The following is a 25153-nucleotide window of genomic DNA, read 5'->3' as shown; positions in this document are numbered from 1 at the left end:
AATAATACAATATTTTTAAACTATACCTTTTTACACAGAAGAAATAATCATGCATAATAAACTACACCTTATATGAATATTTTAGAAAACACACCTTCTTTGTACATATTTAACCAATTAATAGTAAATAAGAGCCTTCATTCAACTATACCTTTCAACACACTTAAAAATATATATCTTACTGTACAAATTGTTTTTTAAACAAACTTCAAGTACATTAAAAATAATCCCAATATACATCTCTTCATTTAATAATATATTTCAAACAACACCGTTTCATAAAATTGTCAAAACATTTTTAAATAAACCTCAAAAATATGTAACTCACCTATTTAAAAAATGTGTTGAATACAAAATCTCACACACTCAGTCAGGATTTTCTTTTTCACACAGAGAATGTAGATCAACACACTCGCCAATTTTGAACCAGTATTGGCAAACTATCCCTCTATTTTTCCAAACATGTAGACATAAGCAACAAATGGCATTGCTTCCCAGTGTTTTTGGAATTGAAAAAAGAATTTTCATTGGTCATAGAGAATAGTACTTTTCAACTGACATCTTCACCCCTTGTCCTTAATGTCAGTTTCCATAGCAACAGGTCATGCAACATTCAACTTAGCTACCAGGTCACAAGTTCACCACACAATTTTGCAAATGACAACAGCAGGTGTGTTTGGCTTTGCAATGCTTGCCCTTATCATTTGTGCTGTACCTTTCCAACATATGTTAACCCCTTCAGCGTAGATTACCGTGCCGTGCTGAAGGTTCGTTGCGCCGGCGGGGCCGTGACGGAGCGGTTCCGTCATACGCACAGCGTGACCGATGCGCATGACGGAACCGCTCCGAAAGGGTTAATAACTAATAAGAAACATGCTTTGTAAACAAAGTAAAATGCACCCTATATTTCAAAGTAGAGTGTTCTTAAACAGCCAATCAAATCTCTACTTTCTAAAAAACAGCATCTTGTCCACCATTTTAGATAGATTTTATTCTTCCACCTGCCTACCTCAGCTGCAGACATCCTCTGATTACCAACAGAAATCCCTTCAAGATGCTTTCTGTGTGGATTATTGGACACAGCTATGTTTTCTGGTGCAAAAGGTATGCTGAAAGCAGAGGTATTGACAAAGAGAGGATTAAAGTGGCACCAATTGATGCCCTTGGTTAAATCCTTTCTGCATCTGCAACCACCTGACCTCATGATTGTGCACTGTGGTGGCAATGACCTAGGCACATTGACTGGGGTATGTCTGGAAATGCTAATGAGGGACACCTTTGCAGAATTGATGTTGCTTTTCCCCAAAACTGCCTTTGTGTACTCTAACATATGCCAAAGACAGAAATGGAAGAGGTCCTATCAATTTTGTCCACAGATTGAGAAAGCTAGAAAAAATGGTAATAAAGCTGTTTCTGCTTATCTCAGAGACCATAGTATGGGGTCCATATACAACAACAATCTACATTTTAATATGGATGGCATCTACAGGACTGATGGCGTACATTCCACTGATAAGGGAAACAGAGTCCTTCTCAACAACTTAAGACTCTGCATCAGCACTTACATGTAGCTACAAAAATCTCCCAATAAACACAAGGCTCTTTTTTAGAGCCAACCAATATTCTAACATATAACCTAGGTTTATATTAATTTTGTAAAAATATTTTTGCTTGGAGTCGCGCAGCCAGCGCGATTGGAGTTGCGTACCCCTCGAGTGCACACTAGGGGGCCACGCTGAGCGCCGCGCTAGGTACGCGACTCCTAATTTTTCCATTACAAAAACGGCTCCTACCATTAATTTCTATTTGCCCCGGGAACCCCATCCCCCGGGGCCTATGTAATACGTTGGGGACCGTGGGGGGAACCCCAATGCCCCCATGGTCCCGCCGGCCCCCCGCAACCTTTGGGAGCCGGCATAGCTTTTCGTGCTAGGAGTCGCGTGCACACTAGGGGCCGCGCTGAGCGCCGCACTAGGTACGTGACTCCTAAATTTTCCATTACAAAAAAGGCTCCTACCATTAATTTTTAGTCGCCCCAGGGACCCCATCCCCCGGGGCCTATGTAATACGTTGTGGACCGTTGGGGGAGCCCCAATGCCCCCACGGTCCCGCCGGCTCCCCGTGACCTTTGGGAGCCGGCATAGCTTTTCGCACTAGGAGTCACGTACCCCTCGCATGCCCACTAGGGGGCGACGCTGAGCACCGCGCTAGGTATGCGACTCCTAATTTTTCCATTAAAAAAACCTGGATCCTACAATTAATTTCTAGTCGCCCCGGGGACCACATCCCCTGGGGCCTATGCAATACATTGGGGACTGTGGGGGGAGCCCCAATGCCCCACGGTCCCGCCGGCTCCCCGCGACCTTCAGGAGCCAGCATTGCTTTTCCACATGGGGAACTGCTGACATGCAGCTTCCCGTGTGGAAAAGCAATTCTGCTTTGGACTTTGAAAGCGAGAGCAGGTTTCTCTGCTCTCGCTTCCAAAATCCAAAGCAGTGTTTGCTATGGTTGGGAGGGAGCCGCATGTCTCCCGCCCTACCATAGCAAACAGCAATGTCCCGGGGGTGGGCACCCCGGGACACTGCAGGAGACGACCCGGGGGGGTGGCGGTCCCCAGGGCCATCAAAGGCTCCAGGAGGGGGGCCGCATGTGCCCCTTTCAACAATTGCAAAGCCGCGGGGAGATGGTGGTCCCCAGGGCTCGGGGTCAATCATGGACCCCCACATTTAAACACTTAGTGTTCCAGGGAAGTGGCGGTCCCTGGGGCATGTGGGGGGACTCGAGCCCCCCACACAGGTACTTTTTAAAAAAATCAGAGCCCCGGGTGTGGCGGTCCCTGGGGCAGCGGGGGAGCCCTGTGCCCCCCCACAAAATTATTAATCAAAGCCCCGGGGGATGGTGGTCCCTAGGGCTGCGGGGGGACTGTGTGTCCCTCTGCAATTACTTATAGAAAGCCCCGGGGGTTGGCGGTCCCCGGCACTGTGGGGGTCCCCCTGGATCTCGCAATTATTTTTTGACATGCCCCTGGGACTTGGCCCACCTGGGGCTAATTAATAACGAAGCGCGGGAGCCTGCGCTTCATTTTTTTCATTTTTGCGGCCTTATTCGTGCACCCAGCGCAAGATCAACCAATTTTTTTTTTAAATACTTTTTTTGGCCCTGGGGTTCCTTGTGGGACCCCCTGAGCAGGCCTAGGTGGTCAGGGTGTTTCTACCCTGCCCCCTTTTCTTGTTTTTTGCCTTTGTTTTTCTGTTTTCTTGTGCCCCGGTTCTACCGAGGTACAAGATGGCTGCCAACACTTCCTGGTTTGGAGTGTTGACAGCCAATTACAATGTAGCTCGTGATCGGGAGGGTGTGCGGATCCACCGTGGCCATAGATATCACTATCTTTATTTTTTGATTTTCTCAAAAACTACTGAACGGATTTACACCATTTTTGAAAAGTTTTCTTTCTGAGCCAAGCAGTACCTGTTTGCCAAATTTGGTGTAATTCTGTTCAGCAGTTTTGGCTGTAACCTTGTCTAAACTTTCCTATGGGAAATTGATTTTTTGACCCCTATTTTTTTAATTTCTCAGGAACTACTGAACGGATTTACACAATTTTTTAAAAAAAGGGCGCTTTCTGAACCAAGGGCTACATTTTTGCCAAATTTGGTTTAATTCCGTTCAGCAGTTCGGGCTGTAGCCGTGTCTAAAGTTTCCTATGAGAAATAACATGGGGTAAACGTGTTTTGAGACCCCCCTTTTTTCTCGGCCCCTGCTTGATGAATCACCCCAAAACTTTCAGTATAGGAGCTGACCAGAGCGCCCCACTAGTTTTGAAATGTTTGCAAAGATTCGTCATCCGGCGCCAAAGTTATTGGGAAAACAAAAAACACTTTTTCCTATGGATAATAGGTCGTATCTATAACTACCTACTGGCGACCGCCAGTAGGTAATCTATATATATGTATATATATATATATATATATATATTCACTTAAAAAACCATAGGTTTCACACATGTTATAGTTAGGTGGACATTTCACTCGTAAAAAACCAATGAAATTCCCCCGTTATAGTTAGTTGAGATAACTATAACTCGCGCGCCTGCAATCCTCTGCTCATGACGTCACATATTACATCACTCATGACATGGTCAGTGGCATCACTCATGACATCACTGATGACATCATCCTTGTGATAGAGTGGCGGTCGCGCGAGTAATAGTTATCTCAACTAACTATAACGGGGGAATTTCATTGTTTTTTTTACGAGTGAAATGTCCACCTAACTATAACATGTGTGAAACCTATGGTTTTTTAAGTGAATTTGCAAGGTTTTTTAAATGGTAATTCCTAACTATAAAGTGTGTGAAACCTATGGTTTTTTAAGTGAATTTGTACGTTTTTTTAAATGCTAAGATATGTATGTATTATTATATTTTTTTTAAGGTTTTTCACCGTGCGCGCACCATGCGCGCACCCCGCGATTTAAAAAAAAAATAAAAAAAATAAATGTTTTTTTCACCCTTTGGGGTCCTTCAGGGACCCCCTGACAAAGTCAGGAACTCTCTACCCTGCCCCCTTTTCACGTTCGCCACCTCTCTTTTTCACTGTCGCACCCAAAACAAACAAAATGGCGGACGACACTTCCTGATTTCGACCGATTCGAACGTTGACTGACATGTAACCACCAATCAGAATTACGCTCGCGCACGCTAGGGTGCGCGCCTATAGATATTTATGTACTTTTAACTGTAATTTTCTCAGGAAATACTGAACAGATTGACTCCATATATGCAAAAGGCACATGCCTGACCAGAGGACTACCTCTTTGCCAAATTTCAAGAAATTCTGTTCAGCCGTTCGGGCTGTACCCTCGACTAAAGGTCCTATGGGAAAATGCATGGGGAAAACGCGTTTTGGGACCCCCCTTTTTTCTCAGCCCCCGCTTGACGAATCACCCCGAGACTTTCAGGGTAGGAGATGAGCGGAGCGCCCTATTAGTTTTGAAAATTTTGCGAGGATTCGTCAACCGGCGCCAAAGTTATTCAAAATAGAATTTTCAGATTTCCTATGGAAACACGGTCCTAACTATAACTATCTACTGGCGACCGCCAGTAGATAATATATATATATATATATATATATATATATATATATATATATATATATATATATATATGTATATATATATATTCACAGGGAAACAAAACAAATAGTATGAGGATGTTATAGTTAGGCTCAGATTTTATGAACCTACTATAACTTACACCCACGCAATGCATTGATTGTGACCTCACATTTTACATCACTCTTGACATGCTTAGTAATATCACTCATGACATCACTGATGACATCTGAAATTATAAAACTGGTGACATCACCCATTGAGTGTGAGTGTTTTCTAAAACTTTATGAGTGGTAAATGTATATACCAAGATACCACAAAAGAAAAAATAGTATACTGGGTGTACTACTAATGAGTGATACTATTGCTAACGTATGTTATGTGAGTTACTGTGTGACTGTGTTTATCCATATGTGAGTGCTTGTCTGAGTGGCTGCATGGGTATGTGAGTGGGTTTGGGAATTGATGCATGGATGTAAATGTAGATGTGTGTGTAACTGTGTGGGTGAGTGAATGTCTGTATGAGTGACTGTATTGGTGAGTCAGTGGGTGTGTCATTAGCTATATGGGTGAGTGAGTGGCTGTGTGAGTGACTATATGGGTGGATGAGTGGGTGTATAAGTGACTGTATGGGTGAAGTGGTTATGTGTCTGAATGGTTGTATGACTTAGTGACTGGCTGTATTTGTGGCTGCATGGGTGAGGGAGTGGCTGTTTCAGTGGTTGTTTAGTTAAGTCAGTTGGGGTGTGAGTTGCTATATTGTAAAGTAAGTGGTTGTGTGGATGGATGTAAGGGTGAGTGAGTGCATATATGAGTGCTTGTATGGCTCTGCGAATGGATATGTGAGTGAATTTTTGGGTGTGTGAGTGTGTAAGAGTGAGTGCTTATATGGGTGATGAGAGACTGTATGTGTGGCTGAGTGGTTGTATGAGTGGCCATATAGATGAATAAGTGGGTATATAATTAGCTGTATCAGTCATGTATGGCTGTGTGAGTGGATGTGTGGGTAAGTTACTGGTTGTGTGAGTAGTTGTGTGAGTGCATACTTGTATGTAAATGGATATGTGAGTGATTGTGTGAGTGTGTGAGTTGGCATATGAGAGGTTGTAACAGGGTGTGATTGGGTGTGTGAGTGCGTTTGTGGATCATGTCATCAGTGATGTCACAGAGCATGTCATGAGTAATGTAATTAACCCTGGGCATAAAACTCCACTCCGCTCGCAGTTTAAGCAACTTTCCTTACCGTGTAGAACGAGGAGTTGTGATATACTCCGCAACAGAGCTGAGTTTTTTCATGTTGGCGCACCCAAATTGCATTTTTACACACGTGGGAGTGACCTACTGGGTGCCCGCAATCGCTGACAAGATTTCTGAGCCGTTCGCAAGCGCCAAGAGATTTGCTAGGCTGCCAAATGGTCCAACTAGAGTTTGGAGTCACCAACACGTCATTCAAGCGCACCAGCGGACTTCTGGCTGGGGTTTTGTGAATAACGCGATCCTGAACGCGCAGAATCTACCACAGCTGCAATCTGGGAAAAGGTTCTACCTCCGAGCAGCATCAAAACCTTCTCAAAGTTATGATTTGGAGTAAAAAAATATCCTTCAAATTGACATTTAGCTATACATTTTTGTGCAAGGAGTCCTTTTTCTTTTTTTCCTTTTTTTCAAGAGGAAGGAAGTGCCCCAGAGTCTCCAACTTGCTGTTCCTGTCCAACAGGCTCCTCCCAGAGCGTTGTCCATCTACTGGTCACTTTTCATTTGGATTTAGAGCTGTAAGGATCACTTTTTGTGTCTGCCGCATAATATATAATTGGATTTGAGGACTTTGAATTTGAGATTTCACTAGTAAGTTGGAAAACTGTTTGTTTGGTTGGGGCCATGCACCTAGATTTATTTGTACTTTTCATCGATTTCTTTTAAATTTATTGTGGTGGGTGACCTGTAGTTTCAGTGGGGTCCTAGATGTTTCTTTGTAAGTAATTTTTCTTCTTTCATAAAGGAAACATGTTGCACAGTTCACTATATTTTCTCCATGTTTTGAAATCAATTTGCAATCTTTATTCACTATGTAGCCCAGTAGTCTGCCAATGGGCCTTTCAATGAGTAGGCCCAGAGCTAATCATGGGTGCATGAAACAACTGTTTCTGTGGTGTCTGTTGAATTTAGACATCATTTCGGACAGGGATGGCAGGGTTTTTTTGTGGTATGTCACTTTTTTCATGTGTGTTAATGCTTTTGTTGGATGTGTGTGGTTGTAACTTGCACACCTTTCAGCCCTGTGGATTTTAGTTTTTGGCATTGTTGCATTAAAGATGGGTTGTTTAGCAAGCATGCCCCTTTGTCTGGCCAGTGAGTTTGCACGCAGGCCAGCAATGCATTGTCCTTGTTTTCCAATGTGGCGGGGGACATTTTGTAAAGTCTGTGTCCTCCTTAGGCCTGCTTGTATTCATTGTTTTCCAGGCTTCCTGCTTGTTTTTGTTGTGACCATGTGGCTGAGGACATTTTGTGAAGGCAGTCAGTGTGCTTGTGCCATAGACCTGCATGTGTTCCCTTTGTTGCCCTTGGCTTGTTGCTTCTTGTTGTGGCCTTGACATGTGGCTGGCCAACATTTTGTGAAGGCAGCCCGTGTACTTCTGCCATAGGCCTGCATGTCTTCTCTTAGTTCTCAAAAGCCTTCTTCTTGCTTGTTGTTGTTGATGATGAGCATGTGGCACTGGCTGGCATCCATTTTGGGCATTCAGCCAGTGTGCCTCTTTGACATATGCTTGCATGGATGGTTGATCAATGAGATAATAGCAGCTTTAATAATTTAAAATTAGATGCTTGAGGGTAATTGTTATTTTTTACTTATTTATAATTATTTATATATTTAACTTTTTTGTTTTTGTTCATTTAATGTCTTTTTTCTTTCAATTTTTTAAGTTTTTCAATTTGTTTATTAATGTCTTTTTTTATATTTTCAATTTTTTCAATTTTTCAAAGTTTTACATTTTTTTCAATGTCTTTTTCATTTTTTTCCAGTTTCAGAGTAACATGATTTGGCATCAATGAACCATTAACTACATGTCTGCTATATGATGACATGCACAACAGTATTCATTGTCTAGGGATTGTTCCATTCCATTGACATTTGTCAGATGCAGCTCCTTCATGCACAATGCCAAACCGTTAATTTTTTTTTTACTGAGTTTTATATAGCGCAAACTTGACCTGAGGGTATCGGGTATCAGAGCGCTTTACAAGAGCACCAGTTGCGGTACATGAGGACACTTTTTTTTGTTAGGCACGGGGAGATTAAGTGATTTGCCCAAAATCACAGGATGTTCAGCGTCATTGCCGTGACTCATACCCGGTTCCACAGATTCGAGGCTGACCGCCCCAGCCGTTACACTTGAATTTTTGTTGTTCTTCTTCTTTCCTCTCCTTCCTGAGTGTACTGTACTGTACAATACATCATGAAAGCCCTTGTTGTTGTCAAAGTCTTACAAATGATTACAATGTATGGTAATTTATTTAATAAATGAGGTAACACTAACAAGTGTGACCACACTAAATTATATATATTATATTTGTTTGTACTAATAATTGAACTACAACAATGCCATGTTTGACTGATGTTCTTCTTGCTTTGATTCTTTTAAGTGCACCAGAGGAGGAGACAATATCACCCATTGTACTGCCAGACAGATAGCCTGTGCCCTGCGCACGACTTCATGTGACGTGTGACCACAGACATCTCTTCAACTTGTGAATCTAAGACAAGTGCTACTGCGTGCTGACAGCTTCAAGATGGCCCCATAGAAAGGTACCAGTACCAAGAAAGTCAAAGTTGCCAGTGTGAAGAAGAAGGCACTGCCACTTACTACCACCGGTATGTTACCCAAGACCTTTTTAGGAAAACCAAAAATTGCCCCTGCAGCAGCGGTGTCCGGGGAGCAAGGTAGGAGCAGCACCGCCGCATCAGCTGACCCACCCCATCAACCTAGGCCCAAGACCATGTCTGTCACAGAGGCAGCTAGTCTAATCAAGAAAACGCCGAAATTGACTTATTGTTTTCACAAAGTAGTACCCAAGCAATGCAGGAATCTCAGATAAGTGGGCACCAACAGCTGCAACCACCAGCAATAGTAGTAGTTCATCCCAAAGTATGGGCAATTCAGGATATTGAGCTTCCTGCTAAGGAAGAAGAGCAAGCCACTCTTTCAGAAGATCCATTGTCTTCCAGATCCCCAGCAAGGAAAAAGAGGGATGGTCCATCAACTTCTTCTCCAAGCCCCCATTGTGATGATATAGACACCACTTGGATCCCGCCTCACTCTGAGAGTGAGAAACGGCACGTTCACGAAATGTTTTAATGGTGCTTGGAAGCATGCTACAGTAGCCATGTTCACCATGGAGAAATTCCATTCTGCTGCAAACATTTTGGGAGACTTAAACACTACGGTCTTTGAATGACTGCAATCAAGAAGGCTTAACATTGGTTTTGTTGACACGGACAATGGCAGTAATATAGTTAAGGCCATGGCCAATGCCAAAAGAATTCACTTACTTCACCAAGAGGAGGATAACTTCTCTTGTAAATGAAAGACATGCATTGCTTGCAACCTCTGTTTAAAAATCTGAAAACAGTTGCAGGTTCCAACAAGCAAAGTTCTCCAGCTGTCTTCACTTTGATGTCCTTTATGTTTGAGTTTGCTTTTCGCAAGAATTTAAGCAGGTCATCCCACACATACTCAGCACAATTGAATGTTAGAAACAAGGTAGGTGCTCCTAGGTTTCTCAACATGCATCTCAGCTTACCATGATACCAATACTTGCTAGTACCACATTGGCATGCCATCAAATTAATAAAGTTGCATTCCAGGTTTCCATGTTCTCCACGAACTTTGGCAACAAATTACCTAGCTGTGAGATTATGCAGATTTACTCCTGTTTTGAGAATGTTGTTTACTACATAAGATAGTCTGACAAGTCACTCTTAAATAATAGATGGAATATATAGGGAATACACTGATTAAATTAAGGGTTCTCTGAATATAGCCAAGTTGATCTGTACTCAGCTGCTGGTATTTGTACAGGCTGATCATCATACCTACCACCTATTATAGTGGTGAACAGATGCTGAAAAGATCGTGCTTCGAAACCTTTCTCCCACATATGCAAGGGAGCTCCTTTTGATTCTTTCATTTGAGAGAAATCAATAGCATCATTGATAATCTCTTTAGAATGCAGAGGATGGCTACTGTAGTGTTCATAAATTTCTTCTGATCTAGATTGATCCACCTTTTTAATCTGACCTCTTGATGGTAATGTATCATCTTAAAAATGTGTTACAGTTTGAAGAATATCAATATTTTTATGAAAAATATAATTTTGTACCAGATATAATGCTGCTTTTTACAGTTCACTAAGATCCATTAACTCATGCCATATATTTTTGCTCTTGGTAGGGACACCATTGACAGGAATAATAAGTGGTTCTTCAAAATCTCTATGCACCCCTATAGTTTCCATATTGGTGAACAGCAGACGTTCTAAAGTGATGAAAGGTGCATCTACACACTTTCATCAACAGGCATGCTAGTGAATGTCCCTGTAATTTAGTATACTTCCTTACTTTGCATGGATCAAATCCTTGCAAAATCCTGTTCTATTCTGTTTTAGAGTTTTGCAGAGATACTGACATAAGAAAGCTCCCAATATAGAAATTGGTTCTTGCCAAACACTGCAAATAGTGCTACAGTTCCATTTATATACAGGGGCATGTCTATGCATTCCCTGTACCTCTAAAGCTATCACTTCCTTTGGTGTAGGACTACCATCCTTCATCTCATAGCATCGTCCAGATTGTTCAACTGCATGCACTAAAGTATTCTCTTGGAAGTAGCTTTCTTCATTAAAGAAAGGATCCGTACTAGAAGTATGTCTTCATTCACTGCTGAAAATGTTGCAAAAGTTACATCTATTTACAAATCTCCTCTTCTGGCTTCTTTTTCTCATAGACAACACTATTTTATCCAGTGTCCTCATTCTGTTTAGAATTACAATAAATAGCGTCCTCTTGAGATCAAAAGTCCTTATTGACTACAGCCTTTACATGATCCTTTTTTCTGTCTGCTTCCCTTCTTCCTTTATACTTCTTTATACTTCATATTAGATTCTGAATTACTCTACTACGTAACATCCTAATTCTGATTTCCTAAACTGCCTCTGTCTTCTGGTTAAACTCTCTGATTTTTTGTACGATCTTTTACTCTTCAAATCATGTTCTTTTTCTCCTGTCTTAGTTGAGCTCAAATTTTGTTTTTAATTCACTTGATACCACTGACTTTCCAGTTGTCTACATTCTATTTTACAAAATGTCTTTGTTCTCTTACCAGACACTCTTTTCTCTTTCAAGGCTTTCTCTGTATTTTGCTCATTTTGGGCCCGATTCACAGAACTAACTTAAGACAAAATCCTAAACTTACTACCATTTTGGTGTCAAAGAAGGCACTTACTCATTTTGGTATTCACAGAAGGCATTTCCTAATTGTGGTATTCACATAATGCACTTATGTATGCACTCAGTATGAGGGTAATGTGATGAAGACATTCACTGACGTAGAGATAAATGTGTTTTGGGGGTGTCATGAGTTCCTATATGAGCAGTCTGTGTGATCAGTTGTTGGTGTAGTGGGTTTTATCTGGATATGAGTGTGGAGTCATGACTGTGGAACTCCCCTTGCATTAGCATGTGGTGAATGTGAATGTATGACGATACAACGCGTGGTGTTACTGCTCCAGCGCTGAATACCAAATCCCTCTCTACGTCACAGACCACAGATCTTCTACGACCACTTTTCATTCATTCATTCACTGGTGGGGCCCATAACACTATGCATTCATTCACTTTTAGATCAATGGTCCTCGAGAGAGAGAGAGGAATCCTTTTTCTGTTCGATGCGCTGGAATGGGAGGAACATTTTTGCACAAACTCCCTGATGAGTAATAAGTTCACCTATTCCTCCCTACCTCACCAGGGTCTTAAAGTTTTAACCTAGCAGTTCCTCCCATGGATAGGCCATGGATCAGCTGAGTTGCTGGGTAGAGTGACACTTCTAAATAATATACATCAATACGTTTTTAAAATAATAACCCGACACAGTTCTTTATAATGAATTGAAATATTTATCTAAAATAAACATAAGAAAATCATAAAGCATTCAATATTTGGATTTGCATATTTACCTAATCTGGCTAAATGGCGTCCTCTAGGTCAAATTCAGATATTTCGTCTCTATGCCCATAAATCGATTAATCAGTTCGTAAATTAATTGGACATTTGATCAGTCCGTCAGAGTCTCTGGCAAGCAGATGTCCAGCAGTGTCACCGTCCTCTCCGTCAGCATAACGTCAGGAAATCTGGTTAAGCGCGATATTGACCCTCTCTAGTCTACTTCTTTTATAGTAAAATCAACAACAAAATGTTACAATACATGTTTTAAAACAAATTTGATTGGTGGAACCAGGATCATTCTTCCTGATTCTCATGCGCTCGATGTTACTTCAGATGTAATTCTCATTTTATTAATAATTTGCAACAGTTACTTGTTCATTCAGGGCATTTTGGTTCTCATACGGGTTTGTGTCCATGGTGTCATCAATTATAACAGTTCTTAGTTTAAGGAAGTCCATTGTCTGAAGATTGGCACTCATCCCAGTGCGACCTTCACGGGTACAGTCTGCCTGGGGTCAGGACGAGGTTATTGTTGCTCATCTTTTAGCGCAGGCGCACTTCACCCAGTGACTTCTGTATATCGTCAGTCCGTCGAAATAGGGATGGCAGACATTTTGTGGCCACTCCAGAAAAGTCAACTTAAGCAAAGAAACACAAAACATAATTAATACATGGAAAGGACTATTAAAATGTTTTTCCCTCACTAAACCCTTTATGTGTGTGTATTTATCTAGCAAAAGCAACACGCATTGCGGTTTATACTCAGGTTTTAAAGCACAATTCACAAATCACATCACAAAAGCAACATATAACATGCTAATTCTAAATATCTCACATTAGTATGCGTACGAAAATTAGTTTACGTATCAATTAGGCCATGCAAATGCGATTCCCACGTGTATTTTCTAATTAGTAATGTTGATTATTCAAACACAGCAAACCATTAATACTATTAATATTAATCAGTTATTCGTTTTAATTTTAACACGATAAAAATGGAGGAGGTATATGAATTTTAAGGAAAACCTCACTCCAGCAATCCCCACTTTGGTGATTTTATCACCACAAAACACCCAAATTTAGTACCCTTTTATGGAAATTTGAAATGACTTCTTACTCATAGCTCATAATCCAGTTTCTCCATATTCATCTCTTTTTGCTTTTTTATCCATACTTTCTTTCCATTCATCTAAGGATATCTCTTCTAAATCCTTTTCTGGATCTTTTCCTTTTCTCTTAAGTTTATCTCTTTTTATTTTATTATTTGTTTTCTTATTTCTACAACACATGCACCCTAATCTTATAAAAGTACTACCTATTTTAGCTAAGAAATTTTTAATAGCAGCTATTTTCTTTCCCATTCTTGTCCATACATCTTCAACCTCCAGTGGTACAAGTTCATCATGCAATTCAGTAATATTTTTAATGTAAACCTTTATATCTTTACTCTCGTCTGGAATGTAAGTGCAACAATGTTGAACTTTCAGCATTCCACAGACTCCACCCTCTTTTGCCAATAGAATGTCAAGAGCAAGTCGATTTTGCATTACCATAGCACGCATGGCAACCATTTCAGTATTAACCAATAAGAATCCATTAGCAGTGCTTGTTGACAAGCGATCCACTACTATAGATAATCTTCTAATTTTACTTGCATTCAGAGTTATTCCCACTGCTGGTATCAATGCACAAAAGATGTCACCTACAATTTCTGCCCGAGATTCTCTCTTTCTACGCACTAAATGACTATTTAAACTATTTACACTTTCTTCTCTGTCCATGTGAAAGATTTTTGGAAATACCAGGCCTACATAACATGTGCCATACCAATCGTCTGGCAATCGATAATATGCCCTGTTCCCACAGATAAAATATATTCCAGGAAATACTGGATCTCTTCCACCTTTAAATCCCCATCCACCTATGATTCGATATGTATCATGGCACTCACTATTACCTACAAAAAGATTATCATATGCAGTTTGATTCCTTCTTATACAAAATTTTCCTTTCTGAGGCCTATCCAAAGCTATTGTTGGTGTAGACTCTTCTTTTGTCAGATGTTTCTCCATTTCTATGTCCCAAGCCGTTTTCTCAACCTTTCCTTCTGATGCCTTTTTGTGCATCTTATGCCTTCTTTCCACAACCATATTCAAAAATGTCTTTTCTTCTTTCTGCAAACTGCATGTCAAATTATATTTAAACACAGCTTCTAATGTTAGTTCACTAGTCTGTAGGAAAAATTCACCTAAAACTTTAGCAGGTCTTACCTTATTTAGCTTATTATTAGCAGGCACTAATGCAAAAATGTTATCTACATCTGAAAAATAATACTCTAATTTCCCTATCTGATAAAATAAGCTAGCTATTACACTACATGTTATTCCATAAGTAGCTGGAAGGTGATGATAAGTCACTCCCTCTGCCACAGAAGCAGGTAACTGCATACAGACGTAGCAGTCCCTCACGTACATAGTATTTACATATTCATACAATAATTTTGAAAATACATTATTGGAGAAATCGTTTATAGACCTATCTTTATGCAAGTGAATGTTTGTTTCTACAGTCGGTACTACCTTTGAAATTTTATCTATGTTAGTTTTGTTTTGACCATGTCCTTCTATTGTATCTATTGTGACTTTAAATGATATTACAAGAGCTAGGATGCTCCATAAAAGCATTAATAATCCTGTACAACAGCAACATGTTTTACACCATCTTTTCATGAATGTACATCTACTTTTACTACCATCTATGTTAGCCATCTTTACTAAAGAGACCGTGTCTTTTGACTTAGCCTCTTCTACTTTATGACCAGTTTCTAACTCAAAGCTTCTAAGCTTCTAATTGGTTCCACTAGTTTTCATCTTCTTCTCTTTTATTATGGTTTTCCACATCAACAGCTTCTTTGTTTATTCAGTTTGGCATCTCATCGTCCTTTGCCTCCTTCTCCCAATCAGGATACAGAATTTCCTGAATCTCCGCTTCTTCTTCTCCAATGTCGGACAAGAGAACTCTTCTTTAACCACTTTCAGTAAAGCCTCCTCTGGATTTCCTTGACTGTCTGCCTCTTGGGGCTCTTCAGGCAGGGCCACATACGTCCATTCCAGTGACTTATACTTCTGGTTAGGTGTTCTTGTTCTTCCGGACTCTTTGGTTACAACTGTTTCTTCCTCTTTTGATTTTTCCTGACTCGTGACTTCATTCACCTGTTCAGCTCTTGGTGATTTCACTCGAGACAATCAATATCTTAGTCTCTTTATTTTGTGCGGCCAAACTTCTGGTTTTACAGTTCTTTTCAATTTACTTTCTTTGACATTCTTTTCATTCTTTTCTTCTCTCCAAGCTCTCTTTCTCAGAACTCGACCCTCAGGTATTTCGTTCTCACTCTCTTCTGACTCTGTCCCAACTTGCTTTCCCTTTTCACCAGTTTCTTTATCCACCACTTGTTCTGGTTTCCCTACTTCTTTCCCTCCTCGGGTCTCCGACACGCAGTCTTCCTGCTGACTACTTGTCCCTTCACCTAGCTGGATGTTGCAGTTCCCTACACCTCCTCGGGGGTCTTCCGCAATCTGTCCCTCTCTCTCTGTACCTGTCCCTTCTTCATTCAAATCTATTATTTCTGGTGGAATTTCTCTCAGTTTTTCATCTGGGATTTGTTTTCTTTGACTTTCTTTTACTGCTTCTTCTTTGTCTTTTCCTTCCTTCTTTTTAGGTTCTTTTCTAGGACCTTTCTTTCTTTGCTCGTCTTCAGAATCTGAACTGTCAGAAATCTGCAGTCTTCTTCTCAGAGAGACACTTCTGGGAACTAGAATCTGTTTTGGTTCGTTTTCCCCCCTTTCAGGATTTTCTCGTGTTTTTGGTTCTTCGATGTCTGATTCAGTACTTGAATCTGATTCGTCATAGTACTCTTTCTCCTTGCAATCCACTGGATTTGGTATTCTCAGGGTATGGCTGGCATGGATCCAGTTTTTCAGTCCAGCACACTTCACAGCTGTTGTCATGGTCAGAATGACTTGTCTTGGTTTTCCCCACCTGGGAACCAAACAGTTTCTTCTTCTGTGGACCTTTATCCTCACCCAATCTCCTGGGCTCAGATCATGGGCTGGCTTCTTTTCAAGGGTGGTGGCATTCGCTCCAACCTGATGAAACACAGAATGAACTGCGTCAGCCAGGCCTTTACAGTACTCCAACACGAAGTCATCAGAAATCGTCATCAGTTTGTTGACTTGTATGTAAGCATGCCTCATTGCACGTCCCATGATTATTTCATGAGGACTTAACCCTGTAGTTCTATCTGGGGTTGCACGTATGGTCATCAAAACTAGAGGCAAGACATGAGGCCATTTCATTCCTGTGGCTAAACACATTTTTTCAATTCTGTTTTTGATTGTACCATTCATTTGCTCAACCACACCAGAAGCTTCTGGTCGGTAGGCACAGTGCAGTTTATGTTGTACATTCAATGCTTCACTGACCAATTTTACAATCTCATTATAGAAATGCCCTCCTCTTTCTGATTCAAGGGTCACTGGAAACCCGAACCTGGGGATGAATTCTCTCAAAAGCATCTTTGCTACTGTCAATCCATCATTTCTCCTTGTCCTGTATGCTTCTACCCCCCTGGAGACTAGGCAGACTATGACCAGAACATACCTCAATCTGTTACATGTTGGCATCTCAATGAAATCTATCTGCATTCTGGTAAAAGGCCCTCCTTCTCGGCCTATAGTTCCTAGGCTCACCACTGTCTTTCTTCCAGGATTGTATTGCTGACAAACTAGACATCACTGACATAGACTCTCTGATATAATTCTGAATTTTGGGTTGTACTAGGTCTGTTTAAACAACCTGATCATAGTCTCTCCCTATGTGTCCCTAGCCATGATACATCCGTGCCATGGTAGACAACATGCTATCAGGCATGACTGGTCTTTCATCTCGATAGACCCACACATGATCCTTTTCCCTTGGTGCACATCCTGCTTTTACCCACTGCCTTGTTTCCTCATCTCCTGCTTCCTCCTGCAATTGTCTCACTTCTTCCCATGTCCCTAAAACGTTAGTAAACATTAAGGAATAGGAAGTCATTTCTTTCTCCTTTGCCCGATTGACTGAATACTGATTTCTGGCACAGTACTGTGCCATGTCATTGGCATATCTGTTGCCAACAGTAACGTAATCCTCACCTTGGTCATGAGCAGCACATTTCACCACAGCCAATTGCTTAGGCAGCTGTATCGCCTCAATCAACTTTCCAACCACTTCAGCATTCTTTATAGGAGTTCCACTTGAGGTTAGGAAACCTTTGTAGCCACAATTGGCCAAAATCGTGGACAACTCCGAAGCCATACTGGCTGTCAGTTATCACAGTCACTCACACCTTTCCCAATTTTGCATGCTCGAGTCAGAGCCACTCATTCTGCTACTTGAGCAGATTTTACTCCTTTTAGATAGGATGCTTCCATCACTGCTGCAACCGTGCACACTGCATATGCTGCACTCAACACCCCTTCTTCTGTTCTCAAACATGACCCATCAACAAACATTACGTAATCATTTTCTGCCAAAGGTACTTCTTTTATGTCTGGTCGCGGTTTCGTACAATACTCAAGCACATCCAAACAATCATGATCTGCTTCATCTCTCACTTCCTCATTCTCAGCATCTGGTAACAATGTTGCTGGATTCACATTCACACATCTCGCAAGGCTCACATTCGTTGCACCTAATATGACTTTCTCATACTTAGTCAGCCGACTATGTGTCATATACTGAGTACGACTCCTTGTTAAAAGAATCGCCACATCATGAGGTACAAACACTTTTAAAGGATATCCCATCACGATTCCTTCACTCTGCTCCAAACTTCGACATGTTGCAGCTACTGCTTTCAGACAACCAGGTAAGCCTATGGCTACTGGATCAAGCATCGATGAATAATATGCAATTGGTCTCGGCAATCTTCCATGTTTCTGGATTAACACACAAAGTGCACATCCATTTCTTTCACTGCAATATAACTCAAATTCTTTTTCATAATCAGGCATACCCAATGCTGGGGCTTCACACAATCCATCTTTCAATCGTTTGAATGCTGCTAATTCTTCCTTGTTCAATTCAAGGGGATCTTTTACATCACTCCTTGTTAGCCGTACCAGAGGTTTTGCAATCAGCGAAAAGTTGCTGATACACTGGCGGCAGTACCCTACCATTCCCAGAAACATTCTCACTTCTCTTTGAGTCATGGGGTCTCTCATTCCTTTTATGATTCTGATTCTGTCTATTGTTATTTTCCTCAATCCTTTTTCAATGTTATGTCCCAAATACTGTACTTCTTTCTTACAATACTGCAGTTTGGCTGGGGACACTTTTAGTCCTCCATCTGCCAGGTGATTTAATAAGGCTATAGTGTCAACTTCACAAGCTTCACGAGTTTTCGACGCCACAAGGAGGTCGTCGATGTACTGCACTAGTACTGAACTCTCGGGCATTTGCAGACTTTCCAATGACTTTTTCAACAATTGATTAAATATTGAGGGGCTTTCTGTATACCCCTGTGGGATTCGGCACCATGCCAAAATACGGTCTCCAAACCGAAATGCAAAATTCTGCTGACTGTCGTGATGCAATGGGATAGAAAAGAACGCATGGCATAAATCAATTACTGTATACCATTCTGCATCATGGGGAATCTGATACAAAATAACTGATGGATTTGGTACAATGGGACAACATGGCACAACGATTTGGTTCACCTTTCTCAGGTCTTGCACTATTCTGAACTTCCCATTTGGCTTTTTCAGGCCCATTATGGGTGAGTTACTTGGACTGCTAATTATTTCTCTCAGAATTCCTTGCTTGATCATTTTCTCAATTCTTGGAGTTACTCCTTCAATTATTTCAGGTGTCAATCTATACTGAGGAATGTTCGGATAACTTATTCCATCTTTCACAGTAATTTTTACTGGGTCTACATTTCTCATTAGCCCTACATCTTCTCCGGTGAAATCCCAAACCTCTGCTTTTACAGACAGTTTCAATTCTTTAGGCAGTTCATCTGGATTAAATACTGCATATGTTCCAATATTCTCACATTCCCTGTTAGCTATGTCATTTTATACAATACATCCTCATCTGGTGTTTCGAAAGCTATTCCATCTGGAGTACACAATATAGTGCAATTCATCTTGCACAACAGATCCCTACCTAACAAGTTCACAGGACTGGTGTCACACACCACAAATCGGTGCATTTCAGAAAATTTCCCTATACTAACCTTTACGGGTTCTGTAAGGTATGTTTTTAACTGTTGGTTAGATACACCAACTACTTGGATCGTTTCATCCGAAAGAGGAAGATTCTTAACATCAGCTGATCTAACAGTAGATCGAGTAGCGCCAGTGTCCACTAGGAAAGTAATGTTATCATCATTAATCTTCCCATCTACAAATGGTCCTTTCTGGTCTACTTCTAGAGTTGCGCCAAGTACGCACTCTTCTTCCTCCCTTCGGTACCGTCAATAACCCATTACTGAATCACTCTCATCGTGTTGCAGCCAATACTGCGAAACAGTGCGAGCGCGTGATGGTTTATTTACCTGTTCTTCATTGTAGAATCCCGATTCATTACTATACTTCTGTGAGTTTCTGTTCTGTGGAAAAGGTGGTTTTGGCACCTGATTCTGAGAGGTAACCACCTGCTGCTGTTGCTGCAGTTGACCACCCACCTCTTTCCGCACCTGTGGATTCAACGATCGATTTTCAATATTAGTATTTGGAGGGTTTTTACACTCGGATTTCCAATGCCCTAACTCACAGCAATTGTAACATGGGAATTTCTTGTTAGCTTCTTCTATATTACCTTTCCCTTTTCCTGAACCAAATCTCGCTTTAGTTCCTGGGTTATTTGCTTGCTCGACCAATTGTGCTTCCTGCCTTTCTGCTACCTTTACTTGTGCCCACATTGCCTTTTCTTTCAGTTTTCACTGGTTTGCCTCAATCTCATTGCTGAAATATTTTCCATGTCTCAAGACTTCATCTATTTCTTATTTTGCCAATCAACTGTATGCTGCTTTATCATGTCACCAATTTCTGGGCGTAAACCATATACAAATCTGTATACAAAATGACTCAAATCTTTATCACTCAGGTTCTCATCTCCACTGAACTGTTTAAAAGCCTGAATTAGCCTCTCATAATATGCATGTACCGACTCCTTGCTTTCCTGATGGGTTCTGTCAATTTTTACCCAATCGGTCTCTTTAGGGGGTACCTTATTTTTCAGAAATGCCATAACCTGCTCATATTTCTTCAATACTTCTGGGTCGGGAGCTCCTGTCTTAGGGTCCCTAGGATACTCCTGAGTGGGCCAATTTATCATCAGCTTGCATTCTGTCCACAAATCTGCTGGTGCTATTATATCAAATAGACTATTCAAATCTATCCATAATACCTTTGACAATTTTACAAATCTATCTACATGCCGGTACCACTCGACGGGCTTTTCGCGTAGTCGAGGGAAATCATTTGTGAAAGACAAAATGTCCTGTCGTGTCCATGGAACATGTACATACCCTCCTCCTGGAATCTCTCTCATGGGGTATTCTGTCGTTACCTTTTCTTTCTCTCTAACGGGAAATGCTGAAGCTGTCTTTTCTGTAGTATTATCGCGTCTTTTACACCACTTACTTCTCCATCTGTCCACATCTCCACATCTCCCCATTTTCTTAATAAACCGATTATGTCCTTAATCTGACTTATCCTTCCTGTAGTATTCATGTTCTCTATATCCTTTTCAGTTTAATCAACTCGATAAGATTTTTGCAGTGCTTTTACTTTGTCAAAATCTATTCCCATTTCGTTTGCAATTTCCTCTAATCTTTCATGCAAGTTTTTCGCTCTCCACGTTGCACTCTTGCAGAGAAACAACAATTCCTCATCAATTTTTCAGTAGGGATAGTTCCTACTATTAATTCTTCTAATACCATTTGTAATTTGGCTACATCTATTGACTGGGATTCTTGATCCTTTTTCTGTAGCTCTTTGAGCCATTCGCTTAATTCTTCTACAGAGGGCCCTACTGGTTTATATACATTATTTTGTTCTGGAGCCTTTTGTGGTTCTAATAATGTTTCCCCTGTCATTCTACTCTTTTCAGCATAAATTTGATTTACAAATGGATTATTTGAAACACTCGGTTCAAACATATTTATTGCCGGTCCCCACGGATTCTCAATTTGACTCCGTTCAGTATTTTCAATTAGATTTTGGCTTCTGTACGGCACTGTCAAACAATGTTCAGTATCTTTTTGTTTCTCAAATATGGCCATTACTGGACCTATCATTATTGGAACTGTTACAGCTTCTCGATTTTTGGTCAATTCTCTTATTTTCTCGGTTAATTCTAGGGTAGTTTTTGCCAGTTCTACTGCATTTTCTCCATTTACCCTACTTTCTGTCTGTTTTTCTATCTCTCTTGCGGAGTTACTTTTCCCTAATTCTGGTTTCATAGTCTCTGTTTTAATTATTCGTAATGTTTCTCTCATTGGGGCACTTGGTGACAATGCTTCTGGTTTTGGTCGATACGGTGGTGGGTTTTTGTAAAACACATCATCAAGAACATCATCTTCCAATTCATTCGCTTCATACCCACTCAAATCCACATTACGCCTTTTCCCAGTGCATTTTCTCCCTTCATTCTCTCCTACCATTCTCACAGGAAACATACCCTCAGTCATACTTGCATTTCGCCACCCTTTCATCCGGTCGTCATCTGTCTCATGTCCGTATGATCTACCGAACATGTATCGGTAACCCCTACCACTTCTCTGCTTTTCTCATTCATGCATTTCGTCTTCCCATTCCGTCAATGCCTCAAACTGCGTCGGTCTAGGTCTTGGTTCTAAGTCCATTATTTTGTCTCGGAGATTTCTCAAAACAGCCAAATTAAAGGAACCATGTTCTGGAAACGCCAGGACTCCATCGTCCTTGGTGTATTTTACCCAATTATCTAACCAAATACAAGTATGATACCCATATTTCGCAATCATTATAGATGCAGGTGTTTTCGGTGGAGGAAGTAACTGTCCTTCCCTAGTCTCAACTGGTTTATTTTTCTTGAACCATTTCTTAATTTTTCCAAACCACGATTTCTTCTTTTCTGGTGGTTGGTAATACATTCTCTTGGTTTCCGTGTACCGTTTAGTCTTCTTACAATGGTACCGCTATTCTGTCCACTCACAGCGCGACTCTTACTAACGCACCAATCAGGAGCGTCTACGTCACTATCACAATCCTCCAATCTCAGCGCGACTCACACTAACGCACCAATCAGGGAGCGTTTACGTCACTCTGTATTCCTCCACATCAATCCGGAGCGTTTCACGCCTCCAGCCTACTGTCCAATCCCAGCGCGGTCGTTCTGACGTCAGCAGCCGCTGCGGCCGTTCTGCTCCTGTCTACCCCTCCTTTACAAGACTGCTCCGTGAACTCTTACTGCAACTTTTACAATTCTGTTAGTAACAACACTAAAACATCTCCATTGTCTGCTCCGCTAACCAAAGAATAGCAATAGACCTTTCTCACGAGAATTCCGTCTTTCCCGAGAGCAGCGCTTACCTCTGCCCTACTACGGAATCGTTACTTCCGTTGATAAAGTAGCACATCCCTCTACTTCACCCTTCTATCAAGCATCAACTAACCGCTTCCCTAGGATTAAATAACACTAGAGTTTTGTCATTAATAAGAATGCCTTTTTCATACACGCACTGTCATACAGGGAAAATGTATCATTCACACAGACTTCTGTCTTTCTCAAGAGCAGCGCTTACCTCTGCCCTATACCATTCGTTAAAAAAGCAGCGCTTCCCTCTACTTTGTCCTTCTAGCAAGCTCAGAATATACCTGCTACCTTTTCAGTAGTAAGCGTTATCATTATGCTAATTGGTTTCCTGGTACTTAAAGACCAAAATTTCACAGGTAGCCTTCGCTATCATACACACTTCTCTCACACCGAGAATATTACTAATAGCAACACACGACGATGCTGCCGAATCGAACCCAGACAATGCGCCGTGCAACTTCACTTGTCACACGTTTCCCCTGTGTACCTACAGGGCAACAACAATTCAGTTTTTCCCGAGAGCAGCGCTTACCTCTGCTCTACTACGGAACTGTTACAAACTTCTGACTTCCTACATCCCAGAAGCCGTGCAAACAACATATAACTCGACACGACTAACATAGAGTGTTAGTACATAAACCAATACCAATCAGTAATCAATAAGCTATTTACAAGCAATCATCACTAAAGCCAAAACAATAGCTAACCATCATTCTGCTACCAGAAAACTGCTCCAGCGCTGAATACCAAATCCCTCTGTACGTCACAGACCACAGATCTTCTACGACCACTTTTCATTCATTCATTCACTGGTGGGGCCCATAACACCATGCATTCATTCACTTTTAAATCAATGGTCCTCGAGAGAGAGAGGAATCCTTTTTCTGTTCCATGCGCTGGAATGGGAGGAACATTTTTGCACAAACTCCCTGATGTGTAATAAGTTCACCTATTCCTCCCTACCTCACCAGGGTCTTAAACTTTTAACCTAGCAGTTCCTCCCATGGATAGGCCATGGATCAGCTGAGTTGCTGGGTAAAGTGACACTTCTAAATAATATACATCAATACGTTTTTAAAATAATAACCCAAAACAGTTTTTTATAATGAATTGAAATATTTATCTAAAATAAACATAAGAAAATCATAAAGCATCCAATATTTTGATTCGCATATTTACCTAATCTGACTAAATGGCGTCCTCTAGGTCAAATTCAGATCTTTCGTCTCTATGCCCATAAATCGATTAATCAGTTTGTAAATTAATTGGGCATCTGATCAGTCCGTCAGAGTCTCTGGCAAGCAGCTGTCCAGCAGTGTCACCGTCCTCTCCATCAGCATAACGTCAGGAAATCTGGTTAAGCGCGATATTGACCCTCTCTAGTCTACTTCTTTTATAGTAAAATCAACAACAAAATGTTACAAAACATGTTTTAAAACAAATTTGATTGGTGGAACCAGGATCATTCTTCCTGATTCTCATGCGCTCGATGTTACTTCAGATGTAATTCTCATTTTATTAATAATTTGCAACAGTTACTTGTTTATTGAGGGCATTTTGGTTCTCATACGGGTTTGTATCCATGGTGTCATCAATTATAACAGTTCTTAGTTTAAGGAAGTCCATTGTCTGAAGATTGGCACTCATCCCAGTGCGACCTTCACGGGTACAGTCTGCCTGGGGTCAGGACGAGGTTATTGTTGCTCATCTTTTAGCGCAGGCGCACTTCACCCAGTGACTTCTGTATATCGTCTGTCCGTCAAAATAGGGATGGCAGCCATTTTGTGGCCACTCCAGAAAAGTCAACTTAAGCAAAGAAACACAAAACATAATTAATACATGGAAATGACCATTAAAATGTTTTTCCCTCACTAAACCCTTTATGTGTGTGTATTTATCTAGCAAAAGCAACACGCATTGCGGTTTATACTCAGGTTTTAAAGCACAATTCACAAATCACATCACAAAAGCAACATATAACATGCTAATTCTAAATATCTCACGTTAGTATGCGTACGAAAAATAGTTTACGTATCAATTAGGCCTTGCAAATGCGATTCCCATGTGTATTTTCTAATTAGTAATGTTGATTATTCAAACACAGCAAACCATTAATACTATTAATATTAATCTGTTATTCGTTTTAATTTTAACATGATAAAAATGGAGGAGGTATATGAATTTTAAGGAAAACCT

This window comes from Triturus cristatus, chromosome 2_1 (genome assembly GCF_964204655.1).
Source record: "Triturus cristatus chromosome 2_1, aTriCri1.1, whole genome shotgun sequence".
Lineage (NCBI taxonomy): Eukaryota > Metazoa > Chordata > Amphibia > Caudata > Salamandridae > Triturus > Triturus cristatus.
This window is presented reverse-complemented; position numbering follows the sequence as displayed.